We start from the raw sequence: 26,087 nt of genomic DNA, 5'->3' as shown, positions 1-26,087 counted from the left end.
TTTAGTTCCAGCTGCTAAAAATTGGTTATATTTACATTTTTAAACATATTTGAAACTTTTTTAGTTCCAACTGCTAAAAACAGGTTACATTCAAAGTTTTAACACATTTGAAACATGTTTGTTCCAACTGCTAAAAGCTGGTTTCATTTAAATCGAATACATTCTAAACACATTTGAAACTTGCCAGTGTGTCCTCGAATTCAAAATTGCTACAACAAAATTGAAATACAGTAAAATACTGTTAAATATAGTTTTTGAAAAAAAAAAAAAAAGCAATCTTAACCATAAATGGACATTCCCAGAATTCCCTGTGTGACGCCTCACATTTGGTAGTGTTTCATTTAAATGTGTATCATCAGTAATGTATATGATATCTTAGAGGAATATTCTAACGGTAAAAAGCTGATTTAATTTGGTATATTATTATTATTTCAACGAAATACAGTAGTGGCCAAAAGTAATGTTCGGAGGAGATTTATGTTTTTAATGACCCTACAAGTTTGATTAAACCAATGAAAATATGAGGAAAATATTTTATATATATTTTTTAAACATGTTACAGGTTATATTTTACTATGCAAATTAGTTAGTCAGTTATTCATATTTGTTGGTTCTCTCTTGTTTATGTTCATAATTTCTTTGAATGACAGCCAGGACAAAAAATGTGTTGTACAATGCGTTAATAAAATAAGCACAATTATGCAATATGCTTACAGTATCTTTTTCATACACTCTAAAAATGCTGGGTTAAAAATAACCCAAGTTGGGTTGAAAATGGACTAACCCAGCAATTGGGTTGTTTTAACCAAGCGATTGGGTTGTTTTAACCCAGGAATTGGGTTGTTTTAAGCAAACATTTAAACCAACCGCTGGGTTAAAACAACCCAATTGCTGGGTTAGTCCATTTTCAACCCAACTTGGGTTATTTTTAACCCAGCATTTTTTAGAGTGTAATATTTGAATAAAGAGATATAACAAGAAATAATTAAACAGAATCAGGCTGGATTCAAACCTGCATTTCCCACATGAGCACCAAAACTGACGGTGTTTGGATCATTTATGCCCACCTCTGAACTACACCATGCCTGTCAAGTATCCCGTTTTGGCCGGGAAAGTCCCGTATTTTACCCTTCTTTCCCGCCGTCCTCCCGTATTAGTATTTTCCTGTAAATCTCCCGTATTTTAACCTGCGTTATTAAAAAACAATAATACCGGAGTAAAAAAAACAAAAACATTTCCAACCTGAGCACTGTAACTAGCCTCGCGATAACTGCCATCTGCAGTAGCCTACAGTATAGGTGTCAGTTGTCGCGAGGTTAGTGTGTGAGGTCAGATGACGAGTGACAACGCGGGAAAAAAACAAAACAGAGACGGATGATGGACGTAACGATAGAGACGGATTAAGGCACTCCTGCCAAAAAAAAAAAAAACCTCGTGTAAATACCGTGATCAATGGGACAGCGAATTTAATTATAAAATGTAAGTGACTTAATGTTAATTAATTGTTTATGGAACTGGTGTATGAAATCGGTGTCATTTCCAGTCGTGATGGTATTCAGGAAAACAGCACTCTTGTTAGTGTGATGTTGCTTAACTGTATCATAAGTTATAAATATAAAAACTGCACAATTTTAACCATGCATGTTAACTGAGTTTCTTTGTATGAGCGGCGCTCATTTGTTTTCTCATTATTTTCTCCACCTCAACCTTGTTAATGTCAGTTCGTTTGATAGTATTATCCACTATCGATCTCCACTTACACTAACTATTCCCTAGTGATTCCCTAGTTATTTTTTGTTTTGACATTTTACTCAGGATACTTGTCCGTTGGGCAAGTAAAATTATTTTTCACTTGCCCCTTCAAAAAATCCACTTGTCCCAGACAAGCGTTCATGTCGAGCCCTGCCCATAGCAATGCAAGTTCAGAGAGGGTATTTAGCATGGTACGAAAGATTGTTACAGAGAATAGGATGACATTAGACAACAGAACTGTTTGTGCTCTTCTCTCATGTAAAATGAACCACTCTGGCCCAGCCCACAAATACACTCCTTCCAAAACAGTCTTAAAGAATGCAAAGTCTGCAACAAATTTGTACAATAACTCACTAAAAGAGTAAAGAAAAGTTATGTGAAATGAAAAGAAAAACTGTAAAAGAAAAGCAATATGAAATTAAAAGAATGTGTGGAATGAAAATAAAATGTAAAGACAAGCAATGTTAAATGAACAGAAAATATGCAAATAAGCCTTTAAATAAATGCTCATCATATATACCCTTTTGTGTTTTCATTTGGGCTATAACACCTGTCTTAAAATGTAAGGGATACTGGAGCTTGGTTGGGGTGGTGGGACTGCGGTGGGCGCCGAAAAATTTCCCTTATTTTCAAATCCAAAACTTGACAGGTATGAACTACACCACCAACACACCATTACAAACCAGCTCGGCGTCTCCTTCCCACACTCCCGCAGTCAAAGAATACACTGGTGTAATGAAGGAAACATGCTGTGCTGTCTTCTGCGGTTTGAGGCGGTTCCATGCACCGGGTTCCCCTGATTACACGCATTACCCGCTAATCAGAGCGCTCAGATCCCTGTGTGTGATACTGCGCTGCTGGATGGAGGTCTGTCACTTCCCCCCCTCACCACCAGGGTAATCTGATCTCTGTGAGGACAGATGGGAAAGCAGCAGCACGTTTAAGCGGCTCTGACACACATTTGTCTGCAAGCACACCAACTGAAGATATTTCTATAGTTATCCTGAGTGGAATCAGCGCGGCTTTGACGTCTTAAGTATCTTCTTACCCAACTCATTTGGCTTGTGTTTGTGCATTCGGTTTGGTTGCTACTCCAAACATGATGCCATTTGTCAAGGTGGATTTTCTGAGCCTGGAAGGGAGGGTCATGACATCATGCCGAGATGGTTTTATATACTTTCCCTGCATGCACAACATTTCCAATATCAGATCGAGACACGAGTGTGTGAGATCGCACACATGTGGCTGTTGAGAGCACAATGACTTCAGGTCACACACACATTACTCGTGCAATATGAAACACCCCGAACTGACACACCCTCACGTTTCTTCTGAGACCTCACAAGGTCAAATCTTCACAAGTACCACCAGCATGACTGTGTGTTCAGAACTGAACTGAGTTTGGGGTCCGTCATGTTTAGTGGTTCAATCATGTAGCGCTGAAACTCAAATTTTCCAAGGATCAGCATTCTCCCCTAAAAGTAATCGGGCAAACTAACCGTAAGTCGTGAAGACTTGAAACTTTGAGGGCTGGTAGTACAAACATCGCCTACAACGTCACCAAAGCTCGTCCCAATCGGTCAAACCTACTTTTGCGAACTAGTCCTACATTTTTGCCTGAGGAAAAGAAAACATGAAAATGGCTATAACCACCCAACCACTAATTCGAATGACTTGAAAATTGACATGCACTGACTTTGTCCAAGATGCCATTATAGTCTATGAGGACATTGGCATATCTCAAAAAACATGACTGCCATTGGATGAAGTTTGTGCACCTATTAGACAAGGTTACCAGAGGCCGATCGGAATGAAACTTGGGGAGCACGTTCGACTCATGGCTCTAGAGGTCTGTACGAATTTTGAAAGAAATCGGCCACTAGCTGGCGCTAACAAGTTTATGCATCTGTAATGAGATGGTATTTCTCACATACACACAATATTCATATCATTTGACAGATCTCCTCATACTGAACAACTTTGCCTCATGAACCACTGCTGTCAATCAAATCATTCATTAAATATTTGTGATTATGTAAAAAGCCTACTTTTGCAAAATAGTCCTTGGTTATTGGCCCGATCGGAACCAAACTAGTGCAGCAAGATTCTCTGGAGTCTGATTGTCATTAGTTATCAAAAACAGTTGAAATGTCGGTTCACGGCCCCCAAGGGCCACCAAAACGTTTGAAGTGGAAGGAGCCACTTTTACTAAAATGGCTATAACTCATGAACAGAATGGGATATTTTCACCAAACTCAGCACACCAATGTAAGAGCTCAGTCTGAGGATGCATTAAAAAAAATTGATAATTGGCCACTTGTTGGTGCTATAACAGGAAAAGAAAACGTGACAATTGGCAAGCACTGACTTTGTCCAAGATGCCATTATAGTCTATGAGGACATTGGCATATCTCACAAAACATGGCCGCCATCGGATGAAGTTTGAGCTCCTATTAGACAAGGTTACCAGAGGCCGATCGGAGCGAGACTTGGTGAGCACGTTCGACTCATGGCTCTAGAGGTCTGTACGAATTTTGAAAGAAATCGGCCACTAGTTGGCCTCATGAACCACTGCTGTCAATCAAATCATTCATTAAATGTTTGTGATTATGTAAAAAGCCTACTTTTGCGAAATAGTCCTAAGTTTTTGGCCCGATTGAAACCAAATCAGCACAGCACGATTCTCTGGAGTCTGATTGTCAATAGTTATCAAAAAAAGTTGAAATTTCGGTTCACGGTCCCCAAGGGCCACCAAAATGTTTGAAGTGGGAGGAGCCACTTTTAACAAGTTTATGCATCTGTAATCACGTGGTATTTCACACATACACACAATATTCATATAATTTGACAGATCTCCTCATACTGAACAACTTTGCCTCATGAACCACTGCTGTCAATCAAATCATTCATTAAATGTTTGTGATTATGTAAAAAACCTACTTTTGTAAAATAGTCCTAGGTTATTGGCCCGATCGGAACCAAACCAGTGCAGCAAGATTCTCTGGAGTCTGATTGTCAATAGTAATCAAAAAAGGTTGAAATGTCGGCTCACGGCCCCCAAGGGCCACCAAAACGTTTGAAGTGGGAGGAGCCACTTTTACTAAAATGGCTATAACTCATGAACAGAATGGGATATTTTCACCAAACTCAGCACACCAATGTAAGAGCTTTTCAATGTAAGAGCTTTTTTTTCAGCACAGCAAGATGGAGTCTGATTATCAATAGTTATCAAAAACAGTTGAAATTTCGGTTCAACTGATATTTTCCCCAAACTCAGCACACCAATGTAAGAGCTCAGTCTGAGGACGCATTAAAACATGTGACAATTGGCCACTTGTTGGTGCTATAACAGGAAAAGAAAACATGACAATTGGCAAGCACTGACTTTGTTCAAGATGCCATTATAGTCTATGAGGACATTGGCATATCTCAAAAAACATGGCTGCCATTGGATTAAGTTTGAGCACCTATTAGACAAGGTTACCAGAGGCCGATCAGAATGAAACTGGGCGGGCACGTTCAACTCATGGCTCTAGAGGTCTGTACGAATTTGGACAGAAATCGACCACTAGCTGGCGCTAACAAGTTTATGCATCTGTAATGAGATGGTATTTCACACATACACACAATATTCATATAATTTGACAGATCTCCTCATACTGAACAACTTTGCCTCATGAACCACTGCTGTCAATCAAATCATTCATTAAATATTTGTGATTATGTAAAAAATCTACTTTTGCAAAATAGTCCTTGGTTATTGGCCCGATCGGAACCAAACCAGTGCAGCAAGATTCTCTGGAGTCTGATTGTCAATAGTAATCAAAAAAGGTTGAAATGTCGGCTCACGGCCCCCAAGGGCCACCAAAACGTTTGAAGTGGGAGGAGCCACTTTTACTAAAATGGCTATAACTCATGAACAGAATGGGATATTTTCACCAAACTCAGCACACCAATGTAAGAGCTTTTCAATGTAAGAGCTTTTTTTTCAGCACAGCAAGATGGAGTCTGATTATCAATAGTTATCAAAAACAGTTGAAATTTCGGTTCAACTGATATTTTCCCCAAACTCAGCACACCAATGTAAGAGCTCAGTCTGAGGACGCATTAAAACATGTGACAATTGGCCACTTGTTGGTGCTATAACAGGAAAAGAAAACATGACAATTGGCAAGCACTGACTTTGTTCAAGATGCCATTATAGTCTATGAGGACATTGGCATATCTCAAAAAACATGGCTGCCATTGGATTAAGTTTGAGCACCTATTAGACAAGGTTACCAGAGGCCGATCAGAATGAAACTGGGCGGGCACGTTCAACTCATGGCTCTAGAGGTCTGTACGAATTTGGACAGAAATCGACCACTAGCTGGCGCTAACAAGTTTATGCATCTGTAATGAGATGGTATTTCACACATACACACAATATTCATATAATTTGACAGATCTCCTCATACTGAACAACTTTGCCTCATGAACCACTGCTGTCAATCAAATCATTCATTAAATATTTGTGATTATGTAAAAAATCTACTTTTGCAAAATAGTCCTTGGTTATTGGCCCGATCGGAACCAAACCAGTGCAGCAAGATTCTCTGGAGTCTGATTGTCAATAGTAATCAAAAAAGGTTGAAATGTCGGTTCACGGCCCCCAAGGGCCACCAAAACGTTTGAAGTGGGAGGAGCCACTTTTACTAAAATGGCTATAACTCATGAACAGAATGGGATATTTTCACCAAACTCAGCACACCAATGTAAGAGCTCAGTCTGAGGATGCATTAAAACATGTGACAATTGGCCACTTGTTGGTGCTATAACAGGAAAAGAAAACATGAAAATTGGCAAGCACTGACTTTGTCCAAGATGCCATTATAGTCAATGAGGACATTGGCATATCTCACAAAACATGGCCGCCATCGGATGAAGTTTGAGCTCCTATTAGACAAGGTAACCAGAGGCCGATCGGAGCGAAACTGGGCGAGCACGTTCGACTCATGGCTCTAGAGGTCTGTACGAATTTTGAAAGAAATCGGCCACTAGTTGGCCTCATGAACCACTGCTGTCAATCAAATCATTCATTAAATGTTTGTGATTATGTAAAAAGCCTACTTTTGCAAAATAGTCCTTGGTTATTGGCCCGATCGGAACCAAACCAGCGCAGCAAGATTCTCTGGAGTCTGATTGTCAATAGTTATCAAAAAAGGTTGAAATGTCGGCTCACGGTCCCCAAGGGCCACCAAAACGTTTGAAGTGGGAGGAGCCACTTTTACTAAAATGGCTATAACTAGCACGTTCAAATCATGGCTCTAGAGGTCTGTACGAATTTTGAAAGAAATCGGCCACTAGCTGGCGCTAACAATTTTATGCATCTGTAATCACGTGGTATTTCACACATACACACAATATTCATTTCATTTGACAGATATCCTCATACTGAACAACTTAGCCTCATGAACCACTGCTCTCAATCAAATCATTCATTAAATGTTTGTGATTATGTAAAAAAAACATACTTTTGCAAACTAGTCCTAGGTTTTTCTGAATAAAATCAATGCAGTACAGTTCTCTGGACTCTCTATGTCAATAATTAAACCCAAAACTTTACCCCTTGGGTTGCTATAACAAGGTTATTTAGAATATGGGTGTGGCAAAATATACTCAAAAGTCTATAAATCCTAAAGGAGAGCTCAGAACGTCACACAAATAGGTGAGCACATGCAGCATATGACTCTAAAGAAGCATACACACTTTTAGAGAGACCATCAGACCATAGGTGACACTTTAACTGTTAAAAAGATATAAAAAACATTTATTTATTGTGGTAAATTGCCTGTATTGGCTGCAAATGGTCTTTTCCATATATGAGCTGGTTACATGCTTGCTAACAAAAACAATATATATTTTTATGCACATGTGCTAAAAGGCCCTAAATCGCTTGAACCCCGATTATTGCTGCTCAAAGCTATATTTTTTTTGTTTCTGAAAGAAGTCTCACCAAGGCTGCATTTTCTGGATCATAAATCCAGTAAAACAGTGAAATATTACTCCAGTGTAAATCAGCTGTTCTCTATCTGAATGTATAGTAAAGTATAATATATTCCTGTGATCAAAGCTGAATTTATCATCATTACTCCAGTCTTCAGTGTCACATGATCCTTCACTAATCATTCTCATATGAGGATCTGATGCTCAAGACACATTTATGATTATTATCAGTGTTGAAAACAGTTGTGCTGCTTCATATTTTTGTAGAAACCATACATTTTCCGATTTTTATTGATGAATTTAGATCAGAAGAACAGCATTTATTTGAAATATATTATTTTGTAACATTATAAATGTCTTTACTGTCACTTTTGATCTATTTAATGCATCCTTTCTGAATAAAGTATTAATTTCTTAAGTATTTTTTTTTTAACGGTAGTGTACATTTACAAACCGTCAGTCCCAGTGTGGCAGTGTGTGTTTTTACTGTGTATACAACGCATGCTTTATATACATACATAATTGGTCAAGTCATTCAGTCAAATCTGATTGTTGTAAATTGTGGTAATTATCTGGCAAGGTTTTGAAAACTATGAGGTTGTGTTTCACCGAAACAGGCCCAAACATTCATTATACTATAGAATTTTAAAAGCAGCCGAATGAAAACTAGTGGAAAGTCAATAAACACGCTCAAGTTAAACGTTATAAAACAAACTCGCCTACTCTAAAAATCATTAAGCAAGGATCATTTCAAACCCAAACACCTGGACTGTCAGAGCTTCAACACACACGAGACAAATGATCTCCTAAATCCTTAAGCTTCCATTACATCTTCTTAAGATTCAAAATGTTTAGTTTTGAAACCCTTGTATCTGGACTGCAGTATGAAAGATACTCTGCCTTTTATTTTCCACAGACACAAACAGTGACTTGATTAAACATTTGTAACAATCACATTCATTAATTAATTCACAGTATAACCTGATATACAGTATGTTATCTGACAGAAAGTGAGGCATTGTGGGAACATTTAGTTTCCTGCAACGTCCCTGTATTACGGAAGCCCTGAACCGCAAAGTAAAAAAAAAAAAAAATAATAATAATTATATATATATATATATATATATATATATGTGTAAAAAAAAATCTAGAATTTCGAGATTAAAGTCGAAATACTTTGAGAATAAAGTTGAAATATTTCGAGAATAAAGTAGAAATATTTTGAGAATAAAGTAGAAATATTTTGAGAATAAAGTATAAATATTTTGTGAATAAAGTATAAATATTTCGAGAATAAAGTAGAAATATTTTGTGAATAAAGTAGAAATATTTCGAGATTAAGGTTGAAAAATTTCGAGAATAAAGTAGAAATATTTAGAGAATAAAGTAGAAATATTTAGAGAATAAAGTAGAAATATTTCGAGAATAAAGTAGAAATATTTAGAGAATAAAGTAGAAATATTTAGAGAATAAGTAGAAATATTTCGAGAATAAAGTAGAAATATTTTGAGAATAAAGTAGAAATATTTCGTGAATAAAGTAGAAATATTTTGAGATTAAAGTCGAAATATTTCGAGAATAAAGTAGAAATATTTTGAGAATAAAGTAGAAATATTTCGTGAATAAAGTAGAAATATTTTGAGAATAAAGTAGAAATATTTTGTGAATAAAGTAGAAATATTTTGAGATTAAAGTTGAAAAATTGAGATTAAAGTAGAAATATTTCAAGAATAAAGTAGAAATATTTCGAGAATAAAGTAGAAATATTTCGAGAATAAAGTAGAAATATTTTGTGAATAAAGTAGAAATATTTCGAGATTAAAGTTGAAAAATTGAGAATAAAGTAGAAATATTTCAAGAATAAAGTAGAAATATTTCGAGAATAAAGTAGAAATATTTCGAGAATAAAGTAGAAATATTTCGAGAATAAAGTAGAAATATTTCGAGAATAAGTAGAAATATTTTGTGCATAAAGTAGAAATATTTTGAGAATAAAGTGGAAAATTTTGTGAATAAAGTAGAAATATTTCGAGATTAAAGTCGAAACATTTCGAGAATAAAGTAGAAATATTTCGAGAGTAAAGTAGAAATATTTCGAGAATAAAGTCGAAATATTTTGACTTCATTCTCGAAATATTTCGACTTTATTCTCTAAATAAAGTCAACATTTTTCGAGAATAAAGTCAAAATATTTCGAGAATAAAGTCGCTAAACGTAGTGTACAGGTTATCTTAACGTTCATGAACAGAGTTTTCAAACTGCGAGCACCTGCTCAAGAAGAATGATTGGTTTAGGCCAAAACTGCTGTGATTGTGAATATAATTAAATAAACCCTTTATCACTATTATCTTATACATTAATATCTGCTTTATGATTATGAATATGATTTATGACGTCCAGTAAATTGGAAAAAATCATCCAGCTAAGTTCAATAAAAAGCAGTAGGCTACAAATTATATTATTAATTATAATAAATTAAGACATCCAGATTTCATCATGGATTTTATGCCAGTAAAACAATTATCACAGAATAATGGTTTCTATAATGTAATAAAGGATATGGCAATTAACATTGCATTATTCATATAAATATGGAAATGCGGCAAGATGGTTTGAAAAACACACATAAAACATGATTTTTTCCATTTTGCTTAGTGGAACGGCATAAATCATTACTTCTACGAGCTCGTTTTTGCCGTTGTGTGTGAGCGCCCTGCGGCTTCAACCCTCGAAGTTACACTAAACATAAGATCACATGATCATCTCATTCTGGATAGGATTAATCCAAATCCGCCAGGTTACGCGCTGGTCTCTCTGAATTTAAATCTAGATTTATCGACATTGACCCATGGAAATCTTTACGTGAACACACATCCAAAAAAAGTGCGGGATTTTTAATTTGATTTTGCTCTCAGAGCAGATATCAATGTATAAGATAAATGTTTGCTTAAAACAACCCAATCGCTGGGTTAAAACAACCCATTCACTGGGTTAAAACAACCCAATTGCTGGGTTAGTCCATTTTCAACCCAACTTGGGTTGTTTTTAACCCAGCATTTTTTAGAGTGTAATATTACTTTTTCCAAGTAACTAGTAAAGTAATGCATTACTTTTCAAATTTACAACAAAATATCTGAGTTACTTTTTCACATTAATTTGACTGACAGCTCTCCTGCCCCCATGTTGAGAAAAATAAGTGCAGGTGTGTGTGTGTGAACATGATGGTTATTGTAGTTCTAGACTAAATGTGAGCATTTATTTATCTCACTTGCACAATAAAGATTCTGTACTCCTCAAAATGAATAAAATCAGTCAGATGCAAAATCAGAGAACTATGCAAACCTCCAATAATTAAATGTTAAATAAAATAACTATTTTTATGCATTTAATCTACCTTTATATTTAATTTACCAATGTCTTGCTGCTGACCTTTGATGATGAAAATTACTAGATTTTTTGTTTTTATTGGTAAAACTCCTGCGTCCTCTTCTTCATTATCCAGAGCTGCGCCCTCTAGTGTTCATGCGTGAATCTGCATTTTCACCTCAGCCTGGGGCTTATTATTTCAATTTTGGTATGAAGAGGTCTTTACCGTTGCACAAAAATATAACTTTTTTGTTATAAACAAAAACAAAAACAAGCCCAGCCCAGGTGAGAAAAAGTAACGCAAAAGTAACGTAACGCATTACTTCTCTTAAAAAGTAACTAAGTAACTCAATTAGTTACTTTTTGAGGGAGTAACGCAATATTGTAATGCATTACTTTTCAAAGTAACTTTCCCCAACACTGCTGATGGATGATGAAAGTTTTCATCCCCCTTTTTAAATACACTAGCGGCTGCAGCGCTGTAGTGTGTGTGTTCCGTCAATGAGGCTGCGCTTGGCAAACAAGACTAAACAAACGGTTACATTTTTAGTAGAAACTACACTGAAAAAACAGGAAAACACATGTTGTCCAATTTACTTAATCGTATTATTTGTGATCTACGCAACAAATTTGTGTTTCTCTTCTAAACATGATTTCATTGCTTTCGATGAATGTAATTCTCTAAAATGTGCAATCTACTAGATTAAATTATTTGGGGTGAATGTGAACCAATTAAGTACTCGAAAATTATTTTTGCTGAAACTGTAGTTCCCAGCATGCTTTGCTTGGGACTTGACAACTAGTAAAATTGTTGAAATTAAGTGTTATCTTATGTGTTTTTGGGCAAAATGAGAAAAAGGGGGAGACTTTATATTGTTTATTAGTGTTTAATGTTTAATTATGTTGGAATTATTCGAACCATTTAAATTACACTGGGTTACCATAGTGGAGAAGAGCGGAGCGATTGCTTAGACTCAGCACACGTCATTAAAGAGCATTTCACACTTAGCATGTGATGCGCTATTGCTGGCAAATATAGTGAAAGCTACTGAGTACTGTATTATAGATCAGTCAAGTGACAACAAAAATATACAAAATAAACATGTGTTTTGATTAAAGAGGCAGGGTCTCAAGCCCCCGTGTGCACCACTGTTGTTAGGGAGCCATATTAAAATCATTACTTAAATCCATTATGTTGAAATTATGTGAACAAATTATGTTTGTTTAACTTAATTGAATCATGTGGAACCGATGTACATGATTAAATCATGTAAATCCAACACACCATTTTTTTCAGTGTACTCAGTACATTTAAGTTCATTTAGTTTCATGAGTTTTTTTAAGTAAATTGAACAAGGATGATTTGAGTGCAACTAACAACAGTGAAAGTTAATTTTTTTGAGTGCAGATGAGTTCACTCTTACATCCAACAACAAAACACCCGAGTGGCGGACTGTGTATAACACTCAGGGCGGGGTTTATGCTAATACAGCAGTCGTGGGTGGTCTTATTCAAATAACTAGCTACCTACATAGAAACCAGCTGCAAGTTAAAACAGCTCGCTGGATGACACATGTTCAGACTCAGACATCCCATAACCAACTGGCTGCATGTTTTCTTTTCAGCTTTTCGGAGCTGGCAGACAAGCCAGAAACCTAACTAAATGCAAAAAAAGTGAGCATTTCATCTGATGTCCCATTTAAGAGTGGATAAAGCAAAGCTCAAATGGGACTTTTATCCGATCGTAATAAGATAATATGTCACAACTTATCGTCTTCACATTCTATGCTTTGACATATGCTTTCTGTGAAATGATCTCAGATTGTTTTGCGCTGAAACGTATGACCAAATCGCAGTATCACTCGCTAAACTTTAATTGAACGGGAATTATTTCATTTGATTCCAGTCCGATTGTTTTTAACTCCGTGCCCTGGAATGTCGAGCAACATTGGAAACGTCACACAAATCACTTTCGCACAGTCTCTCTGTATTTTGACGTGTCCTTGACACGGTAAAGCTCTATTGTGCATTCTTTCAGGAAACTAAGATGATTCAATAGTTTTGTTTTTGGTTTCATTATTACCCCACCCACATATCGACCCCATTCATAGAACGGGAAGGTTAAAGTTTGCGTTAAAGGAATTTGTTTCATTTGCATGTTGTTGCCAATTGTAATTTCCACTGACCCCACCAGCAGCAGAAGAAAACACCTGGCATTAATGTGCGAAAATAAACTCCACATAAATGGATTTTGTTAACCTGGAGATTTTATGTATTTTTAAGTGTGTTTTCTGGCTCTACTAGAGCAGGTTTTCCAGCTTGAATGTGGATTATTTCCTCATATTCTCCATTGTTGCGGCTCCTCTCTTCCCAGTCTGTCAGTAACGCTCTGTCTCTATGAAGCCCCTCCTTCTGAAAAGCACACTGTGCTCTGATTGGTCGGCTGGAGTGGTGTGTTGTGATTGGTGTTTGGGAAATGTCCCGGCCCTTACCATAACCGGCAGTTTCTTTATTCTGCGTATTAATTATTATAATGAGGAATATTGTAACGTATTCGCTCCCAGAACAAAACTCAAGCATTTTTAAATCTGACAATTTATATTAAATTAATAATAACAATGTAGTATTTATAGTAATGTACTTGGATTTATTAAATAGGCTACACATGCATACTAAACGAAAGTATGGTCTTCGTTTAGAGGTTGCATTGGTCGTCTTCCCGGTCATAAGTGACCGGACTCCTAAAAATTAAACTTCCTCCACCCCAGTAAAACCAATGCAATTTATTTTTCTTCAATAATATTTTTTATTTTTAATTTTGTATTTTGAGATGATTTGATGGTATTTTTTAATATTTACGCAATCATTATTGTCTATTTTTGCCATTGAAAATTATAAAATTTTTTTTTTTTTTTTTTTTTTTTTATTGCAGTATTTCAGGTTAAAATAGAGACCAGGCCTTCAAAATATTTTTTTTAAGGCAGATTAGCGCCCTCTTTTGGAATTATTTAAGAAATCATGCAACCAGTCTCTATGGAGAGGCTTGAGAATTCACTAGTTCTCTTTTGAACACATTTAATGATTTTTTTTGATGGATTTGAATATACATTTAAAAAATCTCAAAGACTATTTATTATAAAGTTTTAGATTTTTTGTTTTGTTTGTTAGAAATAAAGATTTTTTTCTGTGAACTTGTATTTTTGCAGATTTCCCATTCATTTTCTATGGTAGCATTTTTGAGTGAAGAGCACAAGTGGGAGTATTTTTTTCCCACCACTTAGCATTCTCGAATCATGCCCTCAATTTGTGTGTGTTTTCATACCTAATGCTAGAAAATTCACCAAGTTTCATATCATTCTGATGAAGCTGTGATTTTTAAAATTCAAAATGTGGTTCATAGGTTCAGTTTTTTTTTTTTTTTTTTTTGTCAGGGACAATGCAGCGCACATTATTACATACATAATTATCATAGACAAAGCCATAACAAAAAATGTGTAGATGTGTTGCATAAAAGGTTTCTAGCCGATAGGCTAATTTGCAACCCCAGTCCCTGGTCAGACCTTTCTAAAAACAACTACCTAATATATTTACACAACCACATTACACAAAACAACACATCACATCCAACAAAGACGACAGCTCAATGTTCACATATTTGATTTTCTTTCAGCCAGTGTTTCACATTTCTATGAAAAGTTTTCAGGTCTGTTTCTGTTTTTATTTCCGTTGGTTAATCATTCCAAAAATGGGTCCCTATCATTGAGAAACTTGGCCAAAAGTAGTTTTGCGTCTCTCTGCTATGCAGTTACCACCCAATGCTCTCCTAGTGGCAACTTTCCTTGTGTTTATTTTTGTCACAAAAGGACAGAGTACGACCGGAGCTAGATTATTTATACATTTAAAAATCAACTTAAGAAAAGAAAACTTGATAAAACTGTCAAAATTTAAAAGCTTATACTTCTGTACAATCAAACAGTGATGCCACTTAATTGGTTTCTGATCCATTATTTTCAGTGCTTGTTTATGTAATGATATGATGGGTTTGACTGTTGTCTGGGAAGCTTGGGCCCATACAGTAACACCACGATAAATGAGAGAGTATCATAGCATGAAAAAACAGTAAAGCTGCTTTGACAGGTATATGACACCTAATCATTCTAAAACAGTTTAGATTTGTCCGGACAGTCTTACATAGTTTGTTAATATGTGCATTGAATTTGAGTTGGGAGTCCAAAATAATACCTAAGAATTTAAATTCCTCAACTTCCTCTATGGCTTCTTGATCTATTTTAATAATACATTTAGCTTTTCCTCTAATTGAGAAGCACATAGATACAGTCTTTTTGACATTAAGCGTCAGATGATTGTCTTTAAGCCATTTGGATATACCCTCCATTTCCTTGGTCAGGGTTTCTGCTACTATAGTTGATGTCCTAGCTGATGCATAAATTACTGTATCGTCAGCATACATTTGACAGTTGGCTGACTGACAGCATGTAGGTAAATCATTTATATATAGACTAAAGAGCAGAGGCCCCAAAATGGAGCCCTGTGGAATACCCATTGTGCATTGTAATGATGTTGAGAGTTCATTGTTTATTTTAACACGTTTTTTTCAGGTGTGTGTGTGCATAAGTGTGTGTGTGAGTGGATGTGTCAATATCACACTCTTGATGTTTTAGAGTGTCACCCCTTTACTGCTGTGTACTATTTTTCAGCATTGTGGCCGATTTGTAGATTGTACACGCAAATATTCAGAGAATTTTTGTGTTTTTGCCGATTCATTTCCTATGGTCGGTCATTTATGACCGAAGACAATGAACGCTACTTTTTTTTCTAAGACCAATTAGCATGCTCGAATCATGACCCCAATTTGTTTTTGTGTTTACATCCCTAATGCTAGAAAAGTCACCAAGTTTCATATCATTCCGATGAAGCAGTGATTTTTACAAATTCAAAACAGAACATTTTCCGGTCAGAAATGACCGAAGAGCACCAGAGGGTTAATCAATAAGAGGTTGATTCCTGTATAAAACATGGCGCTAGCAACACCAAGGTCACGGGTTTGATTTCCAAGGAATGCATTTGCTGATAAACGTATATAATATAAGAGGCTCTGGGTAAATAATGCATTTATTATTAAAGCTGCTTTTCCAAGCCAAACTGTTCTCGGTTCGCCAACCGTGCTGAGAATTACGGGCTGAGAGCGGTATGTAATCGAACCAAGCTCAAGTGGAAATATAACTGGAACCGTTCTTGGAACCGTTCGACCCGCCAGCCTAAGTTCCTCAGATATCAAACATTACATGTCAAGGCCACCCGCTCCACATCGCTGAGATTTCACCCCTTGTATCCATGGACAGAAATGGGACCGAGCCAAGCGAACCTTTCAAATACAATCCAACACAAAAGCTGTTAATCAAAAAGACATTTTATGAAGGGGCAGCCATATATGCTCTGCATTACACGGCAAGGTATTCTCAGGAAGGAGGTTGCAGCCAAGAAAACATGCTTTGTTTCCGGTCAAAAGGTGAAATCTCCGTAACAAATGCTTTGACTAACATCAGTGGGAAAATAATTAAATTTTCCAGCGAACGCTGCGTTGAGAGCTGGTTCATCCCTTGAGCCGTCTTTCTTATTACTGTAGACATTTATAGGCCCTTGCAAACTTGATGGAGACGAATGATTATGAAATTGAGCCCAAGTGAATTCCGAGCACCAAATCGTGGGGCATATTCTCCTCAGAACATGATGGCGATCTATTAAAAAAGTCATTGCGTCAGAGTCAGAGTTGCTTTTTATTGCTCAAACACAATGGGGTCGGATAACTGTGACTTCTCTTTGTGAGGCCATTATAACACGTTGGAGACTTAAAACCATTAACCTCAATGCAAAACATGCATTGCATGACAGATCGACACATCTTTGCTAGAAGGCTAAGAGCTTGTTTTATGACTTTAGGCATATATCAGCCATCACACGTCCAAAATATTAATGCGAGAGCATTATGATGGGCTGGAATGGGCTACAATTTTTGTTCTTTTTCAGATGGTGGACGACTGAACAAACATTTATTTCAACAGCAAATGTTCTTTGCTCTATTTACCTGCAGCAAAAGCACAAGCGCCAGCATATCTGGGTTCACGAAACCCTTCAGGCTCGGAGTCAGCTTGGCGAGAACCACCGTATGTACACAGAGACATATCATAAGTTATAGGAAAGTTGACCACTAAAAGAACTTACCTCCATCTTTCCACCGAACTCTACCGGAGTGACGGATCTCGTGTTGCTCCTGAAAGTCCTTCTTCATTCAAGTTAAGCATAACTCAACTTTGTCTTGCCCAGGCCTGCCAGGAGAGCATTACAATAGTCCAGTCTGGATTGGACAAGAGCTTGGACAATGAGTTGTGTAGAATAGGATAGGAAGGGCCAGTGCCCGGTTGCATAAAGCACCTTAAGTTTTTCCCTCAAGTATGAGACTTAAGGGGCGATTTCCCCTTACCTAAGAGAATAACTCAAGGGTGTTGCATATAATCTCTTAAACGCTTCTCTTAGGTAAGGGAAACATTTAAGTGTTTCACGACAGCGATCCTGGATTCACGTTATAAAAGTCTTATTGCCATAGATCAGAGATGTATAGTAACGAAGTAGAACTACTTCACTCCTGTACTTAAGTACTAAAAGGCTGTATCTGTACTTTACTAGAGTATTATTTTTTTCTCCTACTTCCACTTTTACTTCAGTACATATTTTCGATGAGTTTAATACTTTTACTCCGATATTTTTTTTTTATGTGCTGCATCGTTACTCGTTACAGTTATAAAAATGTTACGAATCATTCCATTCCAAACCCACATTACCGCGCATGAGAGAGAGAGAGAGAGCGCGCGCGAGAGTGCGAGAGAGAGAGACAGAGCGCGAGAGAGAGAGAGCGCGCGAGAGAGCCCCGCGAGCGCGCATTCACTGTCTTTAAAACAACACGAGCGTCTTGTTTACCTACCAACATTGTGATTGTCCTTTAGCTTAATCATTTGAAATAATAAAAACAATGATGTTCAAACTTTTGACTACTTTCTTTAATAACTACATAACACAATACTTGTACTTTTACTTTCAGTACTTGAGTAGTACATTTTAAAATAAACTACTTGCAATACTTAAGTACAAAAAATGTTGAATACTTTAGTACTTCTACTTAAGTGTGGTGCTTAAAGAGCACTTCAACTTCTACTCAAGTCACTTTTTTGATAAGGAACTTGTACTTTTACTCAAGTATGTGTCTCTAGTACTTTATACATCTCTGCCATAGATACGCAAACACTAACACTAATGCTGCGTTCACACCAAACGTGAATAGAGCGTCAAATTCGCATCTAGTTTGACGCTTGAACTTTGAATGCATTTGCGCGTCCAAAGCGAGATGGACACGCGTAAAAAGCAAACGCTTGAAGAGAAACTGACGCGTGTCCTTTTGCGTTTTTCATAGTGGTTGTGTGCAGCCACGAAATTGAAAAATACTACTGTTATTGTGTCACGAAATGTAGTTTTAAGAGTTGTTCAGTCGAGAATGTAGTTGTTTAAAGCTCCAATCTGTGGTTTATTTGTAAAGATAGCGCCTATTTAAAAACGTTGTGAGATCCCGCCTGGAACAGCCTCACCTCGGCTAGTCTTCCTGACTTTTGCCGCTGGTAAACGAGACATGGCTCGATAAATCACAATCTATAGCTTCGTTTCTATTATATGAAACATATAAGTTAAAAGACATTAATGACTTGTTATAACGTCAAACGACTTCTTTAATTATGTGAGTTTTTCTTCATCTCATTCAGAAATGTACGTATGACTGCAAGTGTTCAGTGTCACAGTGGTTGCGATGTGTGACGGTCAAATCGGTATTCCTGCAACAATTTTTTCAACAATCGCTAAGATGTCCAAAGGGTTTTCCCTATAAAACTCTTCTTAGCACATAATGATCTTCAGCTGGTTCATAAATTCAGCCGTGTCATCTTATTTTTGTCCGCGTTACTCTTACGTTTTTCCAAAACTTAAGTTACACTCAGGGAAATGACCGTTAAGGGGTTTTATGCAACACTTAACACTTTTTAAGGGATTACTTAAGTGAAAAAACAGCATTTAAGGGGAATTCTAAGTGTTTATGACGTTTCACTTAAATAAACCCTTAAGTAACACTTAAGGTTTTTTTCTGCAACACCCTTAGGTTTAAGGGAAACATAAGGGCGAACTTAAGGGAAAAGGTGCTTTATGCAACCGGGCACAGATCCTCCTAATGTTGAATAAGGCAAATCTGGTCTGTGAAGCTTAACTGATCATCAATCACACCTCCAAGGTTCCTGGCTGTCCTGGAAGGAGTTATGGTTGACGAGTCTAGCTGAATGGAGAAGTTGTGATGAAGTGATGTGTTGGCTGAGACCACAAGCAGTTCTGTCTTCGCAAGGTTGAGTTGAAGGTGGTGGTCCTTTATCTAGCAAGAAATGCTGCTGCAGCTCCTGTCGGATCATCTGGCTGGAATGAGAGGTAGAGTTGTGTGTCAACAGCATAGCAGTGATAGGAAAAACCTTGTTTCTGGATGACAGATTCTAGAGATGAAATGTAGATGGAGAAGAGAAGCGGTCCCAACACTGAGCCATGGGGCACTCCAGTACACTCTAAAAAATGCTGGGTTAAAAACAACCCAAGTTGGGTTGAAAATGGACAAACAGTGGTTGGGTTAAATGTTTGCCCAACATGCTGGGCAGTTTTTGCCTATGTGGCTGGCTTAAAATGAATCCAAAATAGGTTGGAAATTAAAAAAGAATTACATAATTACTAGAGGCAACAATCATAATCAAAAGGGGAGCATTTATGTATAAGCAATTTAATAAATGTTTATTTAATTATTATTAATTAAACTTATTAATGCTCATTTATTAAAAATACTGATACATGTTAATTTCCAACATACTTTGGGTTATTTTTAAGCAAGCAGTACAGTCATTTTTAAACAATAGTATACCGGTAGTTAAATAAAACTGCCCAGCATGTTGGGAAAAAAACATTTAACCCAACTGTTGGATTAAAACAGCCCATTCACTGGGTTAGAACAACCCAACCGCTGGATTAAAACAATCCATTCACTGGGTTAGAACAACCCAACCGCTGGGTTAAAACAACCCATTCACTGGGTTAGAACAACCCAACCACTGGGTTAAAACAGCCCATTCACTGGGTTAGAACAACCCAACCGCTGGGTTAAAACAACCCATTCACTGGGTTAGAACAACCCAACCGCTGGGTTAAAACAACTTATTCACTGGGTTAGAACAACCCAATTGCTGGGTTTGTCCATTTTTTACGCAACTTGGGTTGTTTTTAACCCAGCATTTATTGATGTTTTATAAACAAATTTCGGGAGGAACACATTCAGGAAATTAAAACTGTTAAGTGGAGCAGACCCAGATAATTAAACCTAATTGAACACAAGAGGAGCTCATTAAAAAATCAACGATAGGAGGTGTATATAGACTGCCGATTTACCTTCCTGTCGTTGACAGTTTCTTAGCATCCCTCCACCACCCCTTCTCCTCACTTAATTAAACTCACATAAGACATCAAATTAATATATGTAGTCTAGTTCTAGACTATTTCCATCACGGGGGGGTACTCTGGGTTCGGGCAAAATTCCGAGCCCGGAGCCCTCCCCCGGACAGCACGCCAAATACGCATAATATTTACTCTATTTAATTTGATGTAAGTGTGAACTCGTGAATAGGGAGTGTAGCTAGATGATAGCAGTGATAGGAGAATCCATGTTTCTGAATGACAGATCCTAGTGATGACATGTAGATGGAGAAGAGAAGGTGTCCCAGCACTGAGCCTTGAGGCACTCCAGAAACTAGATGTTGCTTTTGTATCCTTTTCTTTTTCGGTCTGGACCAAAAGAACCGAACTACAAGTGTGAACCCACCCTGAGAACCACTGTTTTACATGTACATTTATTTAAGAGAGACATTACGGCCAGGTTTCACAGGATTAGATTAAGCCAGTATTTGAACTTAGTTCAATTAGGGCATTTATAGCTTTTATAAACGTGCCTTAGAAAAATCATTACTGGTGTGCATCTTGAGACAAATCAAATCAATGTTTTAAGATATGTCAGTGCAAGTTGCTTTTAGTTAAAACAGCTCAAACATGCATTTTAGTCTGAGACTAGCTTGCATTAGAATAAAGTTAATGTTAGTGTTCATTTAAAAAACAACTGAATGAAACATTCACATATGCATATGGCACCAGAAACTGTCGCCACAACACCGTTCAGATTATTTTTTTCCAAGACAAGTTATAAATAAACTACTGTTGCCTCCAGGTTAAATGTCCATCTGTGGTTACTCACAAAATATGTCATATCATACTCAATGCATGCAAAGACTTTTAGCATGAAAAAATAAATAAAATCTAATTTGTGGGGTGAAAAAGCACAAATGCCCCAACACATGGTGTCTAACCCTGTGACCTCGGGTCAGGCAATCAAACCGGCTTGTATTTGTTGACCTTAGTTTTCTGACAGTTTACCAAACTAGGAGCTTGTTAGAGAGAACGTTTCCTAGTTTGCACAGATGGGAGGCTGTTACTTGTTTAAAAAATCTAATTGACAGGCTCTCAAAACTAGCTGGAGCCCAGATGTTTACTTACTGTCCGACAAAAGGGAAGTCTTTTGTTGCTTTAATTTGTGCCGAGAAAAAAAAACAACAACAATCATTTTGTTAATTAGTTATAGTAGTGAGCACACATTACTAAATTACAGCATCAATGATGTCCTGAATTACCTTTGAATAAGTTTGGAGAGAAATACTTCTCAGGATAGTTTTCAACATAAAAATGCCACTTTATGTCTAAAATCTGCAGATTTATAATAAAAGTTTTCCATGTCTCTTGGATTCTACATTCCATATTTAGAAGATTTAGTAGTCTTTCAGTAAAAATATTACAAATCTGGATAGTTCACCCAACAATGAAAATTAACCCATGATTTACTCTCCCTCAAGTCATCCGAGGTCTGAGTCTGAAAATCTGAGTTATATTAAAAAAGTCATTATAATGGCATTGACTTTGAAGTGCATCTATCCATCATAAAAATGCATCCATCCATCATAAAAGTGTTTCTATCATCATAAAAGTGCATCTATCCATCATAAAAGTGCATCTATCCATCATAAAAGTGTTTCTATCATCATAAAAGTGCATCTATCCATCATAATATGCATCCATCCATCATAAAAGTGTTTCTATCATCATAAAAGTGCATCTATCCATCATAAAAGTGCATCTATCCATCATAAAAGTGCATCTATCCATCATAAAAGTGTTTCTATCATCCTAAAAGTGCATCTATCCATCATAAAAATGCATCCATCCATCATAAAAGTGTTTCTATCATCATAAAAGTGCATCTATCCATCATAAAAGTGCATCTATCCATCATAAAAGTGCATCTATCCATCATAAAAGTGCATCTATCCATCATAAAAGTGTTTCTATCATCATAAAAGTGCATCTATCCATCATAATATGCATCCATCCATCATAAAAGTGTTTCTATCATCATAAAAGTGCATCTATCCATCATAAAAGTGCATCTATCCATCATAAAAGTGCATCTATCCATCATAAAAGTGTTTCTATCATCATAAAAGTGCATCTATCCATCATAAAAGTGCATATATCTATCATAAAAGTGCATCTATCCATCATAAAAGTGTTTCTATCATCATAAAAGTGCATCTATCCATCATAATAGTGTATCTATCCATCATAAAAGTGCATCTTTCCATCATAAAAGTAGATCTATCCATCATTAAAGTTCATTTATCCATCATAAAAATACATCTATCCATCATAAGTGTTTCTATCATCATAAAAGTGCATCTATCCATCATAAAAGTGCATCCATCCATCATAAAAGTGTATCTATCCATCATATTTTTATTTATTTATTTATTTATTTATTTATTTATTTATTTATTTATTTATTTATTTATTTATTTATTTATTTATTTATTTATTTATTTATTTATTTATTTATTTATTTATTTATTTATTTATTTATTTATTTATTTATTTATTTATTTATTTATTTATTTATTTATTTATTTATTTATTTATTTATTTATTTATTTACAGGGACAGTGCATATTAATGAACATTTCTGTCAATATGCCAGAGTTAGCCAAAAGGCTATTTTTCACCTGCAGTCCCTAGACAGATGTCATCCTAAAAGAGAGTAAAAAAGTTACATTTTACATAACAATATAACAATTACAATACAATTTTAAAAAGTACTAAGTAAAGATGTACAATAAAAACACATCCGACCAACAACAGACAAACAGCAGACAAATACATGAGGACATACACACAACGCAAGAATCAAACAGGAGGCAGCGAAACAGGTCTAGTATTGGGCTGATGTTGAAAGCTCTGATTTTCAATTAACCATTTCTTTAACTGAATCTTAAATGTACTATATGTGGTTACGTTTCTAATGTATATAGGGGTTAGGTTCCACTCAGTAGCAGCACGAACAAAAAAAGCGGTTTGGCCAAATTAACTTTTCCTAAAAGGAATAATGCAATCTCCCCTCGCTGCACGTCTGGTTCTGCTATAATCAGCTGTTCGAATATTGACAAACTGGCGTAGAGGAGGGGATGATCCATCCATCATAAAAGTGTATCTATCCATCATAAAAGTGTATCTATCCATCATACAAGTGCATCTATCCATCATAAAAGTGTATCTATCCATCATAAAAGTGTATCTATCCATCATAAAAGTGTATCTATCCATCATACAAGTGCATCCATCCATCATAAAAGTGTATCTATCCATCATACAAGTGCATCCATCCATCATAAAAGTGTATCTATCCATCATACAAGTGCATCTATCCATCATAAAAGTGTATCTATCCATCATAAAAGTGTATCTATCCATCATAAAAGTGTATCTATCCATCATACAAGTGCATCCATCCATCATAAAAGTGTATCTATCCATCATACAAGTGCATCCATCCATCATAAAAGTGTATCTATCCATCATAAAAGTAGATCTATCCATCATAAAAGTGCATCTATCCATCATAAAAGTGCATCTATCCCTCATTACTTCAAAAACGACTCATCAAGTCAATGCCATTATAATGCTTGGATTAGCCAGGACTTTAATATAACTCCGCCTGACAGAAGAATGTCATACACACCTCGGATGACTTGAGGGAGAGTAAATCATGGGCTAATGTTCATTTTTGGGTGAACTATCCCTTTAAGCAGCACAAAGTAAAAACTCTGTTTAAACATTTGTGTGCAATATCAGATATGCTCTAATAAATGAATTTGCACACAATCTCCACGTCTGAATCCAGGGTCAAAGACTGCAGAGAAAAAGAGAAGGAGAGTCTTTCAAAGGTCGTTCCTTTGACATTCTTTCAAAACTTGAAACAGATCATATCCTGCAAGAGGAAGTAAAACAAAGAATAGAATTCCTCTTTTCCAGAAAGAGGTATGGATCTCATCGCTGACATTTTAAAAACATCAATCTACAGCAGGAAAGAAGAGATGATTGATAGAAACATTGTGTGGAGCGATGAGGGAGATGTTTTGACCCATTGTGATCAGACTGGATGCCAAGATCCAGGTGAAGAAGAAGCTAAGGAGGGGCAAGCATAATTCCGGCCAAAAGCAAAGTGTGTTATCAATACAGTCCAGATATGCTTTATGAATATTCCCAAAGCACTAATGTATTTGCACATGAAGTCCAACATTTAAAACCAATGTTTCCAATTGTTTTGAAGTCAAGCTCAAACTTTCATTATGAAGCTCTCTTAGTTTTCATTTTATTTTTACTCATTTTGAAGCGTTTCACTTTTTGATGATAACCCTGCTGTACAACACAATAATCAGAGTTTGAAAATGTTCATTTATGGATGCAGCCTTCATGTCAAACACTCAGAGATCTCTCCAAATACCAGTGCAGATTAAAGGGACGAGAGGTCACGACTACTGTCCCTGTGTGTGTATTACTCAGGTCAGCATCGGCTTGGAAAACACTGAGACGTCTTTGATGAGCTGGAAGCGCTTGAGTCGGCCTGGAATCTGAAATATGCCAGACAGTCTCTCTGTTTCTCCTTCGCAGTCAATGGGTCATGGTGGACACACTGCTGATGTGGGTTTTGGTTGTGCTTGCCTTGACTCATGAGCAAATATTTGTGCACATGGTCAGTGAAAAGGGACCAGCAATGGTTTATGGATCCATTAAATGTAGAAGGACAAAGTAATGAAGTGAGCCAATCAGTTATTGAGTCCGCATCATATTCAGATCCACTTAATGTAAAGAAATCCGGGTATTATAATTAGGGTTGAGGTATCGGTTTTTTTTTTTTTCGATACCGGTGCCAAACCGATACTTTTAAAACAGTACCGGTGCCTAAACGGTGCCTGAACCGATACTTAAAAAAAAAAAAGGCCACAAAACAAGGCGGATGACATTAAATAGCTTTTTATTTATTTTTTATTATTATTTAAATTGAATCATTTATTAAAAGTTTACTTAAATGTATGAATATAAATAAATACAAAACACAATTTACTTATTTACAAATTCACAATAAAACCTTATAAGCCACCTAACCCAACTACAACAAGCCTAATATAACTCTAAATAACACTTACAGTAATAACAGCAGTCGTCTGTGTTCTTGCTCTGCTACAAACCAGCTTCCAGCTTCAGCTTTATTTTGAAATAAATATTTGAGAACGCATCGCCTTAAAGGGTTAGTTCACCCAAAAATGAAAATTCTGTCATTAATTACTGACCCTCATGTGGTTGGACACCCGTCAGACCTCCGTTCATCTTCAGACACAAATGAAGATATTTTAGTGTAAATCTGATGCTCTGAAAGGCCTCCATTGGCTCAATGGCACGGTTCACTC

Source organism: Gobio gobio (genome assembly GCF_949357685.1).
Source record: "Gobio gobio genome assembly, chromosome: 11".
Taxonomy (NCBI): domain Eukaryota; kingdom Metazoa; phylum Chordata; class Actinopteri; order Cypriniformes; family Gobionidae; genus Gobio; species Gobio gobio.
The sequence above is the reverse complement of the archived record's forward strand: the minus strand, read 5'-3'. Positions refer to the sequence as shown.